The sequence below is a fragment of the Panthera onca genome, chromosome B4 (assembly GCF_046562875.1).
Source record: "Panthera onca isolate mPanOnc1 chromosome B4, mPanOnc1 haplotype 2, whole genome shotgun sequence".
NCBI classification, from domain to species: domain Eukaryota; kingdom Metazoa; phylum Chordata; class Mammalia; order Carnivora; family Felidae; genus Panthera; species Panthera onca.
Window position 1 is genome coordinate 93,863,417 of NC_138345.1, and position 19,125 is coordinate 93,882,541.

The window sequence follows — 19,125 nt, forward strand, 5'->3', positions numbered from 1 at the left end:
ACATGTAGGCCATTTCTAATTTCCCTTAACTTAATGTACTACACTCAGAATTCATGCATTCTTTTGAACTCTTCAGCATGGCAGTCTATTGTGATTTTGCTATGTATGCATTAACCTTAAATACCTATTGTAGGGGTGCCTGGGTGGCTCAGTTGGTTAATTAAGCATCCACTTCGGCTCAGGTCATGATCTCACAGTTCGTGAGTTTGAGCCCCACATCGGGCTCTGTGCTGCAGCTTAGAGCCTGGAAACTGCTTCGAATTCTGTGTCTCTCTCTCTCTCTCTCTCTCTCTCTCTCTCTCTCTCTCTGCTCCTCCCCTGCTCATGCTCTCTCTTTTTCTATCCTTCAAAAATAAATAAAAACATTAAAAAAAATTCCTATTGTAGATTTGTTGGAATGGGTAGCTTTGGGGGAAAATACCATTTATAATATGAACTTCAGTTATTTCTTTATTCATAAGCTGCTTCAGTTTCTTCACCTGTAAAATACAAAATGATTTCACAGTTTTTTTCCCCCTACTTTCAAAATCTGTTCTGTTATTTCTAATATGGCCAATTTATGAGGCTTGTCTTTCTCACCCTCCTTCCTAGCATCTTCTCCCCTACATGCCATTTAAATATAGAATATTAAGCAAGTTCTTTATGTATCATGAAGGAGGCAGAAGTTATGGAGGGCCACTGAATTCCTTTGAATTTTCTGATGGCTGTAACTAAAAGTTTTGTGGATTTTTAGGAGAAATGGTATTAAATAGCTGTAGTTCAAAGAAAACAGGTATAGTTGTATTGAGTGCTTCGGGATATGGATTTATTGAAGTCTTTTCATGGGACATGAATTCTCTTTTTCAGTTTGCTGGAAACTAGTTGAAGACATTCCTTCTTTCTTTTGTCCCTTGTACAATACCCATCATGAGAAATTATCTTAGAGTTTGGTTGTGGGAAAAAATGTCTCCAATACATTACTGAAAAATATTTAGAGCCCACCAGAACTACTGAAGAAAGGAGATGGTATTTTTCTCCTAACAGATAAGTAGGAATTTAGAAAAAAAATTGTAACTCTTCTTGGTTGACTTCTATTTTTGAAATTACGGATTATCACCTAGAAAAGAAAAGGGCTGAAGTGAGTATTATAAAAAGTGTTTCCACTTTTGAGGAAGTTAGTGGACTTGGGTGACAGTTCCTGGACACATACATATGAGGACAGCATCTTCAAGAAGAGGATACCAAATACTGAGGTCTTTCAGTATTCAAGTAACTTAACTCTCTGGAATAAATAGTACCGAAGGTAAACCTGCTTTAATACCAAGACATAGTGAATATTTTATTGTGCATAGTATTAAAATTCCCCCAAAATGGGACACCTGGGTGCCTCAGTCGGTTGGGCATCCGACTTCAGCTCAGGTCGTGATCTCGCAATTTGTGAGTTCAAGGCCCACATCGGGCTCTGTGCTGACAGCTCAGAGCCTGGAGCCTGCTTCGGATTCTGTGTCTCCCTCTCTCTCTGCCCCTCCCCCACTTTTGCTCTGTCTCTCAAAAATGAATAAATGTAAAATAAATATATAAATAAATAAAAAATAAAATAAAATTCCCAAAAAACAATAAAGCCACATACTCAATGATAGATTTGTATAAATCTCCTTGTTATGTAAATCTCCTTGTTATGTATAATTTTGAAGACACAGAAGAAAATTAACTCTGAAAATATTTACCTTGATGTTCTACATAGAATCTCATGTTAAGATATCATATTGTTTCTTACTAAGAAATACATTTTATATCATGGACAGCATGTGTGTAGCATGTTTGTATACAAAACGAAAGTTTTAAAAAATAACAGTAATTCATGCTGTGTGTGTGAGTGCCAGGGGAAAGGACAGAGAAAGAGGCAGACATTAACTGTAAGGAGACATTGTATTTATGATAAAGTTTTTAGAAATAATACTCTGTACATGATGCACTTCCATTTTCTTAAAATATAAAACAAAATAGCAAATGCTGTAGGTGATGCCCCCAACATTGACCTCAAAACCCATTATCTTTATTTATAGTCTTTTTTTTTTTTTTTTTTTAATGTTTACTTGATGAGAGAGAGTGAGTGAGCAGTGGAGAGGCAGAGAGAGAAGGACACAGAGGATCTGAAGTGGGCTCCATGCTGACAGCAGCGAGCCTGATGTGGGGCTCAGACTCATAAACCTGAGGTCATGACCTGAGCCGAAGTCTGACGTTCAACTGACTTAGCCACCCAGGCACCCCTCTCTTTATAGTCTTTTTAAAAAAAAAAATTTTTTTTTAACGTTTTATTTATTTTTGAGACACAGAGAGACAGAGCATGAATGGGGGAGGGGCAGAGAGAGAGAGGGAGACACAGAATCGGACGCAGGCTCCAGGCTCTGAGCCATCAGCCCAGAGCCCGACGCGGGGCTCGAACTCACGGACCGCGAGATCGTGACCTGAGCTGAAGTCGGACGCTCAACCGACTGAGCCACCCAGGCGCCCCTCTTTATAGTCTTAATGACAGGTCTGCACACAAAGTATTTTGTTGTTCTGAAACACTAAAATCCTAAGGGTTTTTTTTTCTTTTTTTTTAAAAAATAAGGTTGTTATCAGTGCCCTGGGGGAGAGTGTATCCTTGCCTTTTCTTCCTTTCCCTTCATTGTTCCTAACTATCAGTGCAATGAATTAAAATTGTGAGAGAGATCATTTTTAAGTGTTAATTTATGCCGAAAATTCCCAAGTCACAGTTAAGTATTTAGAAGACTAGCATATGTATTTAGGCCTTTGGAAACTTTAGATCGTCAATCTGTTGAGTCTCTTCTCTGTAAAGGAGTACAGTGTTTAAATGGCATGTTTTTGGGGCGCCTGGGTGGCGCAGTCGGTTAAGCGTCCGACTTCAGCCAGGTCACGATCTCGCGGTCCGCAAGTTCGAGCCCCGCGTCGGGCTCTGGGCTGATGGCTCGGAGCCTGGAGCCTGTTTCCAATTCTGTATCTCCCTCTCTCTCTGCCCCTCCCCCGTTCATGCTCTGTCTCTCTCTGTCCCAAAAATAAAAAATTAAAAAACGTTGAAAAAAAAAAATTAAAAAAAAAAAAATAAATGGCATGTTTTTAATCAATGGGGATAATTTGTTCCAAGGAATTTTCACTTTCTCCAAATAACTGAGGACATTAGTGAAGCAAGGCTACCTTTCTTGGGTGATGTGTCCTGATAAGTAGTTGGCCTTTTTATTTTACAATAGGTATGTTACTTTTACTGTGTCCTAGGTAGTGGGTACACCTAATAATAAGTTAACATTTCTGAGAGAAATAATTTTCTGATAGAAGACTCATTAAAAATCAGATTCTGTTCAGTATAAAGAACTGAGGCCAATAATGGTCATCCCATGGAGTCAGGAACTAAGGTGTTCCACATGAGAGAATTTTCTAGAAAAGGAAAATTAGAAATCATAACTAATAATTTTGTTGCAAATTTTAAGAAATTAATGGGATACTTTAATGTATATATTTGTATGTATCCATATACCTATATCGTACGAGAGAAATGTTTCAGACATCCCCAAAAGTACAGAAACTGTGTGGAAAAACATTTATGTACTCAATAAATCTTAATGTTTCTTCCTTGACTTCTCAGAGTGTATGGAACAGCCATCAGTGACTTAGAGGTGACTGTGAATGAATACTAATTAGTGACTGTAGTATGACTAATTTACTTTTACTCAGTTCCCTCAGATCTAAATGTAGCATATTTTTCTGATTCGTCTCTTAATGCCAGAGGTTTCTTATTAATATGTAACAGTGAACTTTCCCCTTTTGTCCTCTTACGTAAAGCAACTTTGGGAGAATGGAACACATTTCTTAAATGAGCAGCCTGGATTTATTTACATGTCATTCTTATAGGACAGATGTGGTATTTGTGACTAATACTTTTATTCTATTTTACTGCAGATTATAATAGTGGAAAGAAAGATCTTGCATCCTGGACCTGTTTCTGGTTTGGACAAGTTGTTTACTCTGAGTACTTTGTTAATACCTTTCCCATAGAGAAGTTCTGAGAATTAAGTGAGCTAATGTAAATATCTGGCACAGAAGTTGCTCAAGAAAGGTTACTTTAATATCACTAGCCTTCTTTCAAGTGGTTGAACTTGCTAAAGTCTGATTTCTAAATGAGTGGGGGTATTTCGGCACAAAAATACTCAGACTTCTCTTTACCTCCCTCCCTAAACAAAGCAGATTTTAACATTAAATTTCATCATCCAACTCTTAGAACCCTTGCAGATTTTTTTCTTGTACTCTTGGTTTATTTTTGTACCTAAGGTTTGATAGGCACATAACAAATGCTTTGTGAACATTAAACTAAGTGAAAAAGGATTGTTCAGATGAAAGGTATGTGGATAAGTCAGTTTTTGGGCAATTCTAGAGAACTCTTGCCAGAACTGGTATCTTTGTTTTGGTCTTCAGAGACTATTAAATGTGATCACTGAGTCATACTTGCTGTTTTCTCTGTCCCCTGGCTATATCTCTTAAGATTCTGAAGCTTGCCAGCCACAGGATGTTTAAAAGGCAGAGTAGGCTTTAGCCCAGGGGGAGTTTGTTTATTTAAAGAAAAATAATTAAGTTCAAACATCCCTACCATGTCATAGCTAGTCTGGTCATGTTAGAGTTAGTTCTTTTGATTCTTTCTGGTGGTCATGGTGCCTAAAGATAACAAATTCGAAAGTAGTTTAAACTTTTGAAATTACTTGGAACTTTATAATGTAATCCCAAACAGAAGTCCCTAAAGGAGTGGGGGGAAAGGGCCATTTATTTTGCTAGTTGTTTTTTAATGAGAGTCATTTAATTCACATCATTTACTACTCCTTCCTAGAGTTATGGCACAGATGATTTTATTAAAAACAAAACCAAAAAAAGAAAAAAAAACGCACTATGGTGGTTATATCTTTATTAATTCTTTGAAATTGGGACCATAAGAATCTTTTAAAAGGGACAGTATAGGAGCACCTGGGTGGCTCAGTCAGTTGTGTCCAACTTTCACTCAGGTCATGATCCCATGGTTCATGGGTTCGAGCCCCACATCAGGCTCTGTGCTGACAGCTCAGAGCCTGGAGCCTGCTTTTGGATTCTCTCTCTCTCTCTGTCTCTCTCTCTCTCTCTCTCTCTCTCTCTCTGTCTCTCTCTCTCCCCCCTGCTTATGTTCTGTCTCTCTCTTTCAAAAATAAATATTTTAAAAAATTTAAAAAATAAAAGGGGCAATATAGTCTTACAGATGTTTAGACACAAAAGATATGGTAATTGGTGATGTTCATATTTCAGATGATTATTATCTCCAGAATATTTCTCCTTGCATATTCTCTGCCAGATAAGAAAATCAGAGACAGATATTTTGGCTTGCCTAGGGTACTAGGACCTGTCTCTTTGATGAGATAACTTGATAACTTGTAAAAACCAAGTCCTAGAGGAAGTAGAGGAGGTATAAGACCCGTATCTGCTTTTCTGGGCAGAGGGAAATGCAAGTCCTGAGGCCTTGAAGTGAGAATGTGCTTGAAGCGTTTAAGGAAAGGAAAGAGGCCAATGTGGCGAGAATGGAGTGAACAAGGGGGAGAGTAGTAGGAGACAAGGTTAGAGAGATGTGGAAGGGATATTTCAAATCATGGTCCTTATGGCTGTTGTAGGGTTTTGGCTTTTAGGCTAGTAAGATGGACTCAATTAGAGGCTTTGAGCAGAATGATATGATCTGACTTTCTTTTGAAAATGACTAATCTGATTGACTTGTTGAGATGAGCAGAGGGGGAGACTGGGAGATCGAATAGGGAACTATTAGAGTAATGCAGATGAGAACTAAGGTGGCATGGACCATGGTGGTCAGATTGGAAGTGTTGAAAGTAGTAACATTATGGATGTCTTTTGAAACTGGAGCTCCTGGGATGAATACGTAATGGATAGTGATGAGTATTTCTGCACATAATGTTTGATTGACCCATTTTTAATGATGTTAAGATTAATCACTGGGTTCAAGTTTTGTCGACCGGATTTAGCCATTATGAGGTTTCCCATCAATCTTTTACCTAATGGTTTTAGCAGCTGTTGATCATTTTTTTTAATTAAAATTTTTTAATGTTTATTTATTTTTGAGAGAGAGAGAGAGAGCGCTTGCATGTGCAGGAGCAGGGGTGGGGCAGAGAAAGAGGGAGACACAGAATCCAAAGCAGGCTCCAGGCTCTGAGCTGTCAGCGCAGAGCCCGATGCGGGGCTCAAACCCACAAACCGTGAGATCATGACCTGAGCCGAAGTTGGATGCTTAACCAACTGAGCTATCAAGGTGCCCCAAGAGCATACAAGTTTTAAAAAAAAGAATACCCCACCTGCAACATTTAGCAATCATTTGTCTAGCAGTTCCCTTTTAAGAGTTTTCCCCAAAGATTCCAAAAACAAAATTACAAATTCCTCAAAGGCTGGTAGCATCGATTGATTGATTGATTGTTTATTTTTGAGAGAGCGGGGGAGGGGCAGAGAGAGGGAGAGACAGAGGGATCTGAAGCAGGCTCCGTGCTCTCATTGCAGAGCCCAGTGCGGGGCTTGAACTCACACACTGTGAGATCATGACCTGAGCCAAAGTCAGAAGCTTAACTGAGTAAGCTACCCAGGCACCCCTCATGTCTTATCTTTTAATTATGGGCTTTGTTTACTGGGGGAAGAAACAATAATGATGATGTAGTTGGCATTGATATCAATGGTGTATATGTGGAGGGAATGGCATTTTGAGACTTTGCCGTTTTGAAATACTACCAGATTAAATATTTCATCAATTAAAGTTAAATCACTTGTCAGTTTATTCATTCTTTGAGTAAATATTTACTGAGCACTTACTGCATGGCAACCATTGCCTTAAGTGCTTAAAAGATATCTGTAAATAAAACCAGTAAAAATTCTCTCTGGATCTTACTTTCTATGGATCTGAGGGGGAAATTGGGATGCCTGGGTGGCTCAGTCCATTGAGTGTCCCACTTCTGATTTCGGCTCAGGTCATGATCTAATGTTTCACGAAATCGAGCCCTGTATCAGGCTCTGCACTGACAGTGTGGGATGGAGACTGCTTAGGATTCTTTCTCTTATTCTCGCTTCCCCTTTCCTGCTCCTGCTTTCTCTCTCTCTCTCTCTCTCTCTCTCAAAATAAATAAATAAACATTCAAAAAAAAAGATGCAAGGGGAAATAGACAAACCTGTATAATTCATTTATTGTTTTCAAATGTGAGGTTTTAGAGTTCCTCTTCATCTTCCTTTTTCCCTTTTCTAGTCTGTAAATGGCATTCTTAGGGAGTTGCAAGACCCTGCTGGTGAGTGGAAGGCATTGAGGACTGAAGAATTATAGATCTTTATACCTAGTCTGTGTAACAGAAATGTGTAATTCTGGTCCTGTGGAACGATAGCCTATATTCCATCCTTCTCACCTCATCGTCAGCCCTGTTAATGTTTTTTATTAGAAGGTTGCTCAAGAATTGTTTTGATAGTTCCCTCTCTTGTAGACTCTAAAATTTAGAAAATTGTCCTTAAAGATTTTGTGTTTTTGTTATAATGTGTTCTTAATGACTACATCTTTATTTCAGAAATGACCATTAAGAAGTAGATGCCCAGATGCAAAAGTGATGAAACAGTCAGTTTGTCATAAAGTAAGATGCAGCTGTGGCTTTTCAACCAGATTAGTAAGTGTGGCGAAATTTTCTTTTTAAATTTATACTTATTTTATCTCCTTTGAAAAACATTTAATAAAAAGTATAGTGGACATTTTCTTAAGTGTTAACTTGTATTTCTGTTTTTACTTTGGATTGTAGTACAAATTGTAGTGTATGACTCTAGAAAATGTATGTCTGTGCTGTACCTTTTTAAGAACCATAGAAGTAATATTATAAAATCATAGTGTTAGAGGAGACATGTGACAAAGAGTCACTATAATACCACTATCCAAATATAGCTACTCCTAAAATTCTTGGATATTTGTTTTCCTTACCAGTCTTTGTTCTATACATTTAAAAAAAAAAAAAAAACAAACATTTTGCTCATAGTGTTATGAAGAGTGTGCTTCTTTTATATTTTAAAATTAAATTTGTGGAAGAGTAGGTGATGGGCATTGAAGAGGGCATCTTTTGGGATGAGCACTGGGTGTTGTATGGAAACCAATTTGACAATAAATTTCATATATTAAAAAAGTACTCTTCAATGTGGTGTGTATACACACACACACACACACACACACACACACACACACACACAGTGGAGTATTACTCAGCAATCAAAAAGAATGAACTCTTGCCATTTGCAACTATGTGGATGGAACTAGAGGGTATCATGCTAAGTGAAATTAGTGAGTCAGAGAAAGACAAATATCATATGACTTCACTCACATGAGGACTTGAAGATACAAAACAGATGAACATAAAGGAAGGGAAGCAAAAAGAATATAAAACCAGGGAGGGGGACAAAACATAAGAGACTCTTAGATATGGAGAACAAACTGAGGGTTACTGGAGGGGTTGTGGGAGGGGGGATGGGCTAAATGGGTACGGGGCTTAAGGAATCTACTCCTGAAATCATTGCTGTACTACATGTAACTAACTTGGATGTAAATTTAAATAAATAAATAAATAATGTATTCTTCAGGACAGAGTTTCTTATTGGGGTAATGAAAATGTTCTGCTATAATATGGTGGTGATGGTTACACAACTTTCTGAATATAGTATAAAAACCACTGAATTTTACACTTTAAAGAGGTGAATTTTGTGACCTATGGATTATACTTAAAAACTACCCTTCAGGTATCAAATCTTGGTGAGAGTAAAACCCAGTTGAGTACTGGTATTTTAGAATATGAAAATGTGCCAAGATATCATTGTGTACCTAGAAGAAATAATTTGGTAATCAGTGGAATAGTGTTTTTGTAATAATAAAAAATAATAAACATTATAAATTTTATAGATATTTTAATAAAATATTAAGGTACTTTTATTATTAGAGACTTATTATCTCTTAAGCTTTGGTAATATCAAGTGTCATAATATTCTGAATGTACTGTATTAGCATTTTGTTATCTTTTCATTTTTAAGGGACTTCCTTTTTTGAAACTAACATTTCAACTTTTCTACCTGAAATTTTTTTAGGAACAGAATTGTATCTGTTTCTCTCAGAAGAGAATTCCACAAGGTAAGAAATTATTAATATAGTAATAAAACAAATATGGTCGAATACAGGCTTAATTGCTTTTGATTTTTTTAATCCTTTTCCCTATATTTATTTCATATCTTTTCTTGATTATTCCAAGATTATCACAAATTTGTTAGCTCCTTCTTTACTACCTCAGAATTTTCAAACAAGATGCATTTCATCTTATTTGAAGTTAAGATTAAAAGGACGTGATAAAAGTCATCACCTTTTGACACTCAAATACTGCTTTTCATGGCATCTTCCTAGCATTATTAAGGAACTCATTCCTAGCGTTGTTAGGAGTGGGTTTGTCCATTTTAGGAAGAAAGTTCTCTTTCCATTGGGGCCCATTTACCTTTTACCTAAATGACTCAGGGCAGTAGAGGATTCATAGAAGCTCTATTAGGGGCTAAGTTAAAGGAGATTATTTAGCTATGTTTTCACCTATGGAAATTATATAACTCCTGTATTTGGTTTAAAAAATGGAGTGCTTTCTACTGGGTAGATAAGAAAAGATTGAGTAGCATCTAGTATTAAAAAAAAAATCCTAAATGATCATCTTTACAATGGATTTTCAGTCATCATTTAGATTATTATACTCTTTGGACTGCTGAAGGATGAAATGTTCAACTGAGTATATATTGGTGTGCTCCTCTTGGTATGCCAAGAACTTAAAATCAGTTGCTTGGCCTTAAGAGATTACATCGTTTAAATTTTCTCAGGAACTCTTTGGTATAGGTAGTAGTGATCACTGCAGATTAATCTGACAACTGGAAAATGCTTATAAAGTGAATTATTCAGATCAATAACTCTCATTCTCCTTTTTCAATGTAATGTGTGCTGAGGGGAACATGCACCCTCAAACACATCTTTCCCACAGATTTAATTAGGTCCATTTTTATCCTGAGAACTGAAAACAGAGGGTTAAAATAAAGGGACCCACTGGCTGAAGAGGAGGGACGGGGAGCAATGCATCAATAGTTTTCACGTACAAGTTTCTTGTGTAGCTTTTCCCCTGTGTTTTTCTTCTACTTCTAGAGGCTTCAGGGAGTCCTGGAACCTGTGTGTAGCACTATCTGATCCTTTAGGGCACTACTCAAAGACAGTACTGCAGGAGAAATCCAGATCCCCTTTTTCCTGGACCATCATGCTTAAAGCGAAAACAGAAATTTCCCAAGATTTAATCTTAGTGAACTTGATCTGTTACATCTTTGTCCCTCTTCTTTTGGAAAATGAAATTTGAATCTTCGACATTAATACAATGTATGATGTGTAATACATTGTATGACACATAATACAGTGTATGACAGTGATGGATCATAGTATCTGGTACCCATAGGGCTCCCCTGTAAGTGCTCCATAAATGTTTATTTTTATAAATGCCCAGATGCTCTTGTAACTTTATTTTAGAGTAGAAAATAATCAAAACATGATTATTCATATTTATGTGGTATCATCTTCCTACACAAAGGTTAAAAGGACAATGACAACTTTAGAAAAACTGCTGTTAATTGTGCACTAACGAATGGTTGAAATGATAAATTTCATGTTACATATACTTTAGCACAGTTTAAAAAATTGTTTAAATTTTTGAGCAACTGGTTTATTATGAAAGAGGATAGCTATCTTTGAAGTATTGAGTTGATGATATTCCTCAGTTTGTGTCATACCCATCCTCATTGGTTCATTAAAGGACTATTTTTCTGTTTTCCTTTGTAACTAGTTCCCATACATACTCAGGTGTCTCTTTAGATCATACAACTCTTTCACCTTTTACCAGTCCTCATATAAGTGACTTTTTAACATGTTTCATATCTATCCTTTTATGTCTTAGGAAATATTTTATTATTTTGTGTATTTTAATTATACGGTAGGTCTTAGTCCAATTCTTGTAGTCCCCTTCGCCCACCTCACTCTTCTGTTTTTCTGAGATCTGGCCATGTTGTTGAATGTTCGTCTAATTTGTTTTGTCCAACTGGTACGTTGTATTTTAGGTTGTTTATTAAAATGAAACTGTTACATATAAAATTCCTTAAATGTATAAGGAACGTTACAATGAGCATTAAGAAAAGGCCAATTTGTGTTCACTTTTTAAATATTAGAATTGAATTTAAAGAATGTGAATTAGATGCGATGGAAGATTAGAGGAGATATAAACATCTGTTTCAGAGGCTGAGAATCTGTTAGAACAGTGAAAGGAAAAAATTGTGGGACCTAACAAAAACATCTATTTTTCTTCTAGAAACATTGTGTTAAAATGCTCAGGTCTCAGTGTTAGCCCACAAAAGCTTAATAGTTGAAAGATACCAGTAATATTTTGGAACCTCCTTATTACTGATTACCTATCAATTTCTACATATTATATTTGAACATTCATCTTACTTTGTTTTTAATTTCTTTGAAGCATAACCATGTTTTCTGAATCCACATCACTGAATCTAACACAGAAAAAAACAGTACAAATGCAGCTTTCTAAATTTGGGATGCAGAAACACAGTTTCATCTAGAGTAGCATATTATTAGCAGAAGCAACTTCTGTTGGATCCCCTAACTATAAACTGTCAGAGTGGGAACTTGAGAAGCTCCAAGTCCAAGGTGATGGTATGCCTTGCAGTAATGAAGAGGAAAGAGAGAGGAACACTCCTATGAGAGGATGGGGTGATCCCTGACTTTAGAAGAAGGGCAATGACAGCTGTGATCAGATCAGGGAATGGCTTCCATCACAGAGAAGAAGCTAAAGGTACCTTGTGGGGAGAAGTTTGTGTGGGAGGAGGATCTTAGGGGCACTTAGTTCTGGGGGCTAGGAGAAAATGTGCTACTAATTCAGTCATGAAATGGAAAAGGGTAAAGGAATTCATGTTTGCTAAAAGTGAAGTCAATGTTGAGGCTTTTTGAAAGAAGTAGTTATTTATATGTCAACACTTAAGTATTTATACAAGTTCTGGTGGGAAAACCAGTAACTCTTTTTTGTTGTTGTTGTTAAGTTTTTATTTATTTATTTTGAGAGAGAGAGCAGTGAAGAGGCAGAGGGAGAGGGAGAGACAACTGAGCCACTCAGGCACCCCAACCAGCAACTCTTGAAGTTAATATTGAGTTGGTATCCCATGCATTGTTGAACACTGTTTTTAAAAGTAACAGTTCAGAGAATTATACATCAGATAACATAATCTCTTTCTCTAGTTTCATTCGTTTTTGAGTATTTTATATGGCATAGTAATTTCATTAGTTTCACTTTGTTATATTAAGAGATGGCCTAAGTAAAACAGATAGTGTAGTATTCTCATTTTACAAATGATGCAACCAGAAGTGGACTTAGCTTTAGGTTCCCTATCAACTGATATTTTGCTCTAAATGGAAGATGTAATTACTAGTTTTAAATTAAAAGAATTTTTTCTAACCTGAAAGAACCTCATAGCCTAAAAAGTTTTAAAAAACGCACACATATACAAACAAAAATATAGCCAGAGAGTAATTGATTGATTTAACCTTAAGGTTCACTAAAGCAGCACTTAACAAATTCACTTGGATTTTGTTGGCTACTGTTATGTGGAACATTATTTCAGAAATATTTCCAATTTAGAACAAATATACATTTAGATATTTTTAAGTTTTGAACATGGCTGTTTACTTTGGTAAACAGACACTTTGGTGTCTAATTTTGATGGATAGGAGATTAGAATCCTCAATTTGTGGGAATGGAACAAGGAATTTGATCTCACATATTTCAGTACATAGTAATTCCCTCCCCCCAAGTCATTTGTAGTATGAAAATCAAGAAAACTGTGTTACAAACCTGTGTCTTTTATCCTGAGTGACTTAATTTGGTTCAGGCTAGCTTTAGTGGTATAAGTACAGATCAAGTTTGGTTTTGAATAGTCCAGTTTTATCCTAGGGTGTTCTAGGTCTGGAGTGTTTTTGGATATGCTAACCATTTGGTTTCAATACCTAGTTGACATTTGATCCTGTGGAAAGATTGTGAGAGATTTCACATGTAGGTGGTGGGATGAAGGAACACAGATTGACTCATAGTCTACTGAGTAGATTGGAGTTATAGGACTTTGAAGTTTAGCAGTGTTTTTGTTACTCAGAAATAAACTCTGATTTATTATTGTATATTAAGACTTCAAATGTAATTTAAGTAAATTTCAACTTTAGAAAATGTGGATAGCTTTATCATTTTTATAAAAGAATATAGTTATTTCAGATACTCTTTGTTTCACGTTAAACTCTTTAGAATTCCATATGAGCTGCCTTTTTTTTTTTAGCCACTTGCTTTCAGATTAAAACAAAACAAAACAAAACAAAACCAAAAAACCAAAAACTCAGAATAGGTTGAAACTTGACACAAATTGCTGCCACAGAACAAAAGTGCTGATCGAGTTAAATCAACCCCTGTAATGTGTATTGAAAAGAAAACCTCTCCTCTCTCCGCCAGTTTGAAGAACAAGCGTTTTTCCTGCCAAGCAGGGCTGACTTTAAATGGACCAGCTGTCCATATTAGGAGCACTGGGTTGCTAAGGTGACCATGGCTGTTTGGAGAAGAATGCAGCTGAGAGGGCAAGTTCTTGATGTGTGAGCTGAGGGAAGGAATGTGGTGTGATTGTGCATCATTCCTCCTAATCACATGCTCACAAAATGCTGTGTGGGCAGCATGTAGAAACTACAAATCTGAGTTGCTAGAGCTTGTGTGTGGTTAAAATCATTTTGTTTTCATGTGAGCAAGAGGCTTACAGTTTAGATGGAAAACGTCCACTTTGTATACATGTGTGTGTTTTGGGTGAAGGAGAGGGTGTTTTGATGGTGGATGAAGTGGGAATGAATTTATTTTGCATGATGGACACACACTTCCGTATTGTAAAGCAAAAATTATACTGGGATAAATGTTCCTTCCAATTCATCCTTTCAGTCATATATACAGTGTTAATAGTTCCCCAAGTTCCCCAAGTGAAAGCTGTGTCCTTGTAATTGTAATAATTGTACTTATATAATATTAAGTAATTGTACTTATATTTTGGGCACTTTTAATTTCAGAATTATTTGAAAGTCCCAAGAATATGTTGTCTGTTTGGTCCATTTCTCCCCTCCCCCCTTTTTAAAATATAGTCTTACTCTTCCAAAGGGAGATTTTATCTTAATATATTGTGTTTCTTCCTTGAAGCATCCAAAGATAGGTTCTGGTATTTGGTAAAAAGTACGATTCAAGGGGCAGTGGGAAGTGTCAAACTAACAAGCCCACTTACCTGAAACACTTTTTAGATTTTACCATGGACATCATTGCTATTATTTGAAATGAGATATAGACACATATATTGATATAAACACCTACTGAATGCACCATGAAGTTTTTTGTTTTTTTGTTTTAATCCTTGTTAACAAATCCTGACAATAACATGTTGATCTTTAATGCAGATATAAATATGTAATATCTTTAAGATGTGAAGTCATTGGACATTGGCAGCTCTGTATTACATTAGCATCATATTCTTAATCAGATAGTCTACTTGCTCTGACATGGTTGCTGTTTAATTGATTTATTTATAAAATATGGAGGGAAATTAAAAGAGTAAAATAATTTGAGTATTGAATTCAGTTGGTTATTCTCATGGTATTCCTTGATAACTTTTGATGGCATTCTCTCAACTAAGTGCTTTATGGTTTTCACATTTAATCCTCCAATCTCCTAGTAACTGATTTTTTTGAGAGATATGGGACATGAATTCACTTTTTTCATACGGATAATAGGTTATCTCAACGCTATTTATTGAAATAGTTCTTCTTTTCTTCCCTGATATGTGAAATTTCCTGTCTCACAAATCAAGTTTTCACATGTGGGTAGTTTTATTTCTGTACTCTCTCTTCTGTACCCTTGGTCTTTTTGTCTACCCCTGAGTTATTACTGTACTATCTTAGCTACCTCAGATACTCAAATTTTTGTTTCTTGCCTTGTTCATGACTTCAAAAGGAATGCTTTCAAATTTCACCATTTAACATGATAACTTGTAAATTTTTTTTAAAGATGGTCTTTGCCAAATTAAAGAAGTTTCATTCTATTCTTCCTTGGCTAGGACTCTTGTTTTAAATCATGAATAGATGTTGTATTGAAAGGCTTTTGTATAACTTCAGTGATGATTAAAATTTTTTCTCCTTAATCTATTAATGTAGTCAGTTACATTGATTTTCAGATTAGGTTAACCAAGTATTCCTGGGATAAACCCAATATAGTCAAGTATGGATTCTCTTTTTTCATAATTATTGGATCTGGTTTGCTTACATTTTGTTTGCGATTTTTAGTGTTCATGAGTCAGATTGGCTTTTAATTTTCTTTTCTTACATTATCCCAGTTGGATTTTCAACATATTGCTCACTCATTCATTCATTCTTTCATTCATTCATTTACTCATTCATAGAGCACATATAAGGGAAGAACAGAGAGAGAATCCACCCTGACAGTGTGGAGCCTGATGCAGGGCTTGAACTCTTGAACCGTGAGATCATGACATGAGCAGAATCAAGAGTTGGATGGTTAACTGACTGAGCCATCCAGGCGCCCCTAACATATCTTTCTTTTTAAATGTTAGTTGTGGTAAAAACACCTATCATAAAGTTTACCATCTTACCCATTTTTAAGTGTACAGTTTAGTAGTGTTAAGTATATTCACATTATAGTGCAACAAATCTACATAACTTTTTCATCTTGCAGAACTGAAACTCTATACCCATTAACCACTCTTCATCTCCCCCTCCCATCGTCCTGGCAACCACCATTCTACTTTCTATTTTTGTGAGTTTTACTGCTCTAGATACCTCATATAAGTGAAATCATACTGTATTTATCTTTTTGTGCCTGGCTTTTCACTTAGCATAATGCAGCATGTATCAAAATTTTCTTTTTAAGGCTGAATAATATACCATTGTGTGTATAAACATTTTGTTATCTGTTCATCTGCCAGTGGACAAGTATGTTGCTTCCACCTTCTGGCTGTTGTGAATAATGCTGCTATGAATATGTATGTACAGATATCTCTTCTACACCCTTTCAATTCTTTTGGATATAGACCCAGAAATGATACTGTTGATAATATGGTCATTTTATTTTTAATTTTTTGAGGAACTACAGTCCTGTTTTTTAATAGCAGCCACACCATTTACATTCCCACCAGCCATACACAAGTGTTCCAATTTCTCCGTACCCTTGCCAACACTTATTTTGTTTTTTTTTTTTTAATAGTAGCCATCCTAATGGTTGTGAAGTAATAGCTCATTATGGTTTTGATTTGCATTTCCTTAATGATTAGTGATGTTGATTCCTAATGATTGAGTATCTTTTCATATGCTTTTTGACCATTTGTATATTTCCTCTGGAGAAATGTCTGTTCAAATTCCATTGTCCATTTTTTAATCAAGTTACTCTAATAGTTATCATTGTTGTTGCCGAGTCATACGGGTTCTTTATGCTAGGTATTAACACTCTTACCAGATACATGATTGGCAAATATTTTCTCCTGTTCCATAGGTTGCCTTTTCAGGCTGTTAATTGTTTCCTTTGATGCATAGAAGTAGTGTCATTAAGCTTTACCTATGGTTTTTTGGTAAGAGTATTATACTTTTAGGTCTTATATTTAGATCTTTATTCTGAGCTAATTTTTATATAAAGTCCTTTCTTCTGCATGTGGATATCCAGTTTTCTCAGCACCATATGTTAAAACGACTGTCTTTTCCTCCACTGAATGGTGTTAGCATCCTTTGTCTTGGTTGCGTTTCGGTATGAATTAGGAAGTGGTTTTTTTTTTTTTTTACCATTCTCTAGAAGAATTTTTTTAAGGTTGTAATTGTTTGTTGTTCATTCACTGTTTGGTAGGACTATAAAACTATCTGGGCTTAATTTTCTTAGTGGAAGGATTTTGAACTGCAACTCTGATTTTGTAGTAATTGTTTTTCTGTTTACATTCTCTTTCATGTTTTTAAATGGTCAGTTGATTTTTTTGCCCTTTAAAAGTTGATATGTAGGGGTGCCTGGGTGGCTCAGTCAGTTAAGTGTCCCACTTTGGCTCAGGTCATGATCTCACGGTTCATGGGTTTGAGCCCCGCATCGGGCTCTGGGCTGACAGCTCAGAGCCTTGGAGCCTGCTTTGGATTCTGTGTCTTCCACCCTCTCTGCCCCTCCCCTACTCATGCTCTGTGTCTCTCTTTTTCTCAAAAGTAAATAAACATTAAAAAAATTAAAAAAAAATATTCTGTGTGACAGAAGGATTCATAAAGCATTCCTTTTGTGTACTGAAGCATGATAGTCGTCTTCAGAAAAAGTCCTTGCTCAACTGACTTGTGAGCTGAATTAGCTGCTTTTTTCTGGAATACCTTTTTTTTTTCCTTGAAAGAACTGGATAGGCAAACTGATTACTTGAACTTATGTATTTGATATTTGTTTTTCTCAAAAATGAACTGAGTGGGCCTAACACTTCAAGAAAAACAGCTGTATTTGTAGCCAGTGATTAAAAAAAAATTAAACTTTCAAGTGAAATTTAGTATCTGGGGCGCCTGGGTGGCTCAGTTGGGTAAGCATCCGACTTTGGCTCAGGTCACAATCTCACGGTTAATGAGTTTGAGCCCCGTGTCAGGTTCTGTACTGCCAGCTCAACCTGGAGCCTGCTTCAGACTCTATGTCTCCCTCTTTCTCTGCTCGTCTCCCAGGGGCTTGCACTCTGTTTCTCTCTCAAAAATAAACATTAGAAAAAAATTAAAGAGAAAGAATTTTGGAAAATTTGTATCTAACACCGGGAGCTTGATAGCTTCCCAGATACCTAAAGACTTTTCTTGGGGCGCCTGGGTGACTCAGTCGGTTAAGCATTCAACTTCAAATTAGGTCATGATCTTATGGTTCGTGAGCTCGAGCCCCCCTTCAGGTGAGTATGAACCCCACTTTGGGTGAGCCCCACTTCTCTCTCCCTGGCTCTCTCTCTGCCCCTTGTGTGATTCTCTCTCTGTCTCTTTCTCTTTGCCCCTATCTCACTTGTGCCCAATCTCTCTCTCTCTCTTTCAAAAAAAAAAATCAGTAAACAAAAATAAAAATAGAAAAGGCTTTTCTTGTGAAGTGGTTAATGATAATAAAGAATGTGGTTTTCTTTTCTGTCATATTGTATTCTGAATTGTGTCAGTTTGGAATACCTAAATAACTCAGTGAATATTTTCCAGATGACCAATGTATAATGATACAAAATCACATATGGGTAAAAGTGCTAGATAAACCAATGAATTTTAATGCAATAGAACGTGAAAAGTTCATTGATATGGTTTTAGAAACCATAGAAGTAACTAGACTTCAGAAAACTACCATTTGTTAAGTTCAGGTATAGTATCAAGACTATCAACAGTTACTTGAAATAATTATTGAAATATTCACTTTCCCAGCTATATCTCTGTATGAGGCTAGATTTTCTTCATATACTTATACACTTTAACCAAAATAGTACATCACAGAATCAGTCATAAGAATCCAGCTGTCATCTATAAAGTTATACATTAAAGACATTTGCAAAACTATGTCGCTTTTCTTATCAAGTTTTTAATTTTTTCCCGTACAGATATTATTTACGTTAACATATCATAAGTTTATTATTCTTTTAATAAATTAATAAATCTATTAAAAATTTTTCAGATCTAACTTCTTATTTGGTAAATATCAATAGATAAGAACCCAGTTGAAGGAAAACTCTGAAAAATTCTCAAATAATTTTTTTAAAATGCTGTATTTATTTTTGAGAGAGAGAGAATGAGGGAGGGACAGAGAATGAGTGGGGGAGGGGCAGAGAGAGAGGGAGACACAGATTCTGAAGCAGGCTCCAGGCTCCAAGCTGTCAGCACAGAGCCCAATGCAGGGTTTGAACTCACAAACCACTAGATCATGACCCGAGCCAAAGTCAGATGCTTAACCGATTGAGCCACCC

General features: G+C 36.1%; 1 protein-coding gene across 3 annotated transcripts in view; it reads left to right on the forward strand.

Annotated features, from left to right (window-relative positions):
* FRS2 (fibroblast growth factor receptor substrate 2) overlaps nt 1-19,125 on the forward strand; it is a 110,782-nt gene that overhangs the window by 42,846 nt on the left and 48,811 nt on the right. For 2 of the 3 annotated variants that reach the window (XM_060657007.3, XM_060657005.3), the window contains exons 2-3: nt 7,593-7,688; nt 9,142-9,184. The exons of the other annotated variant lie outside the window; for it this stretch is intronic. The gene's annotated coding sequence lies outside the window, so the exon portion shown is untranslated. The remainder of the gene's footprint in view (nt 1-7,592; nt 7,689-9,141; nt 9,185-19,125) is intronic. 3 annotated transcript variants of the gene reach the window in all.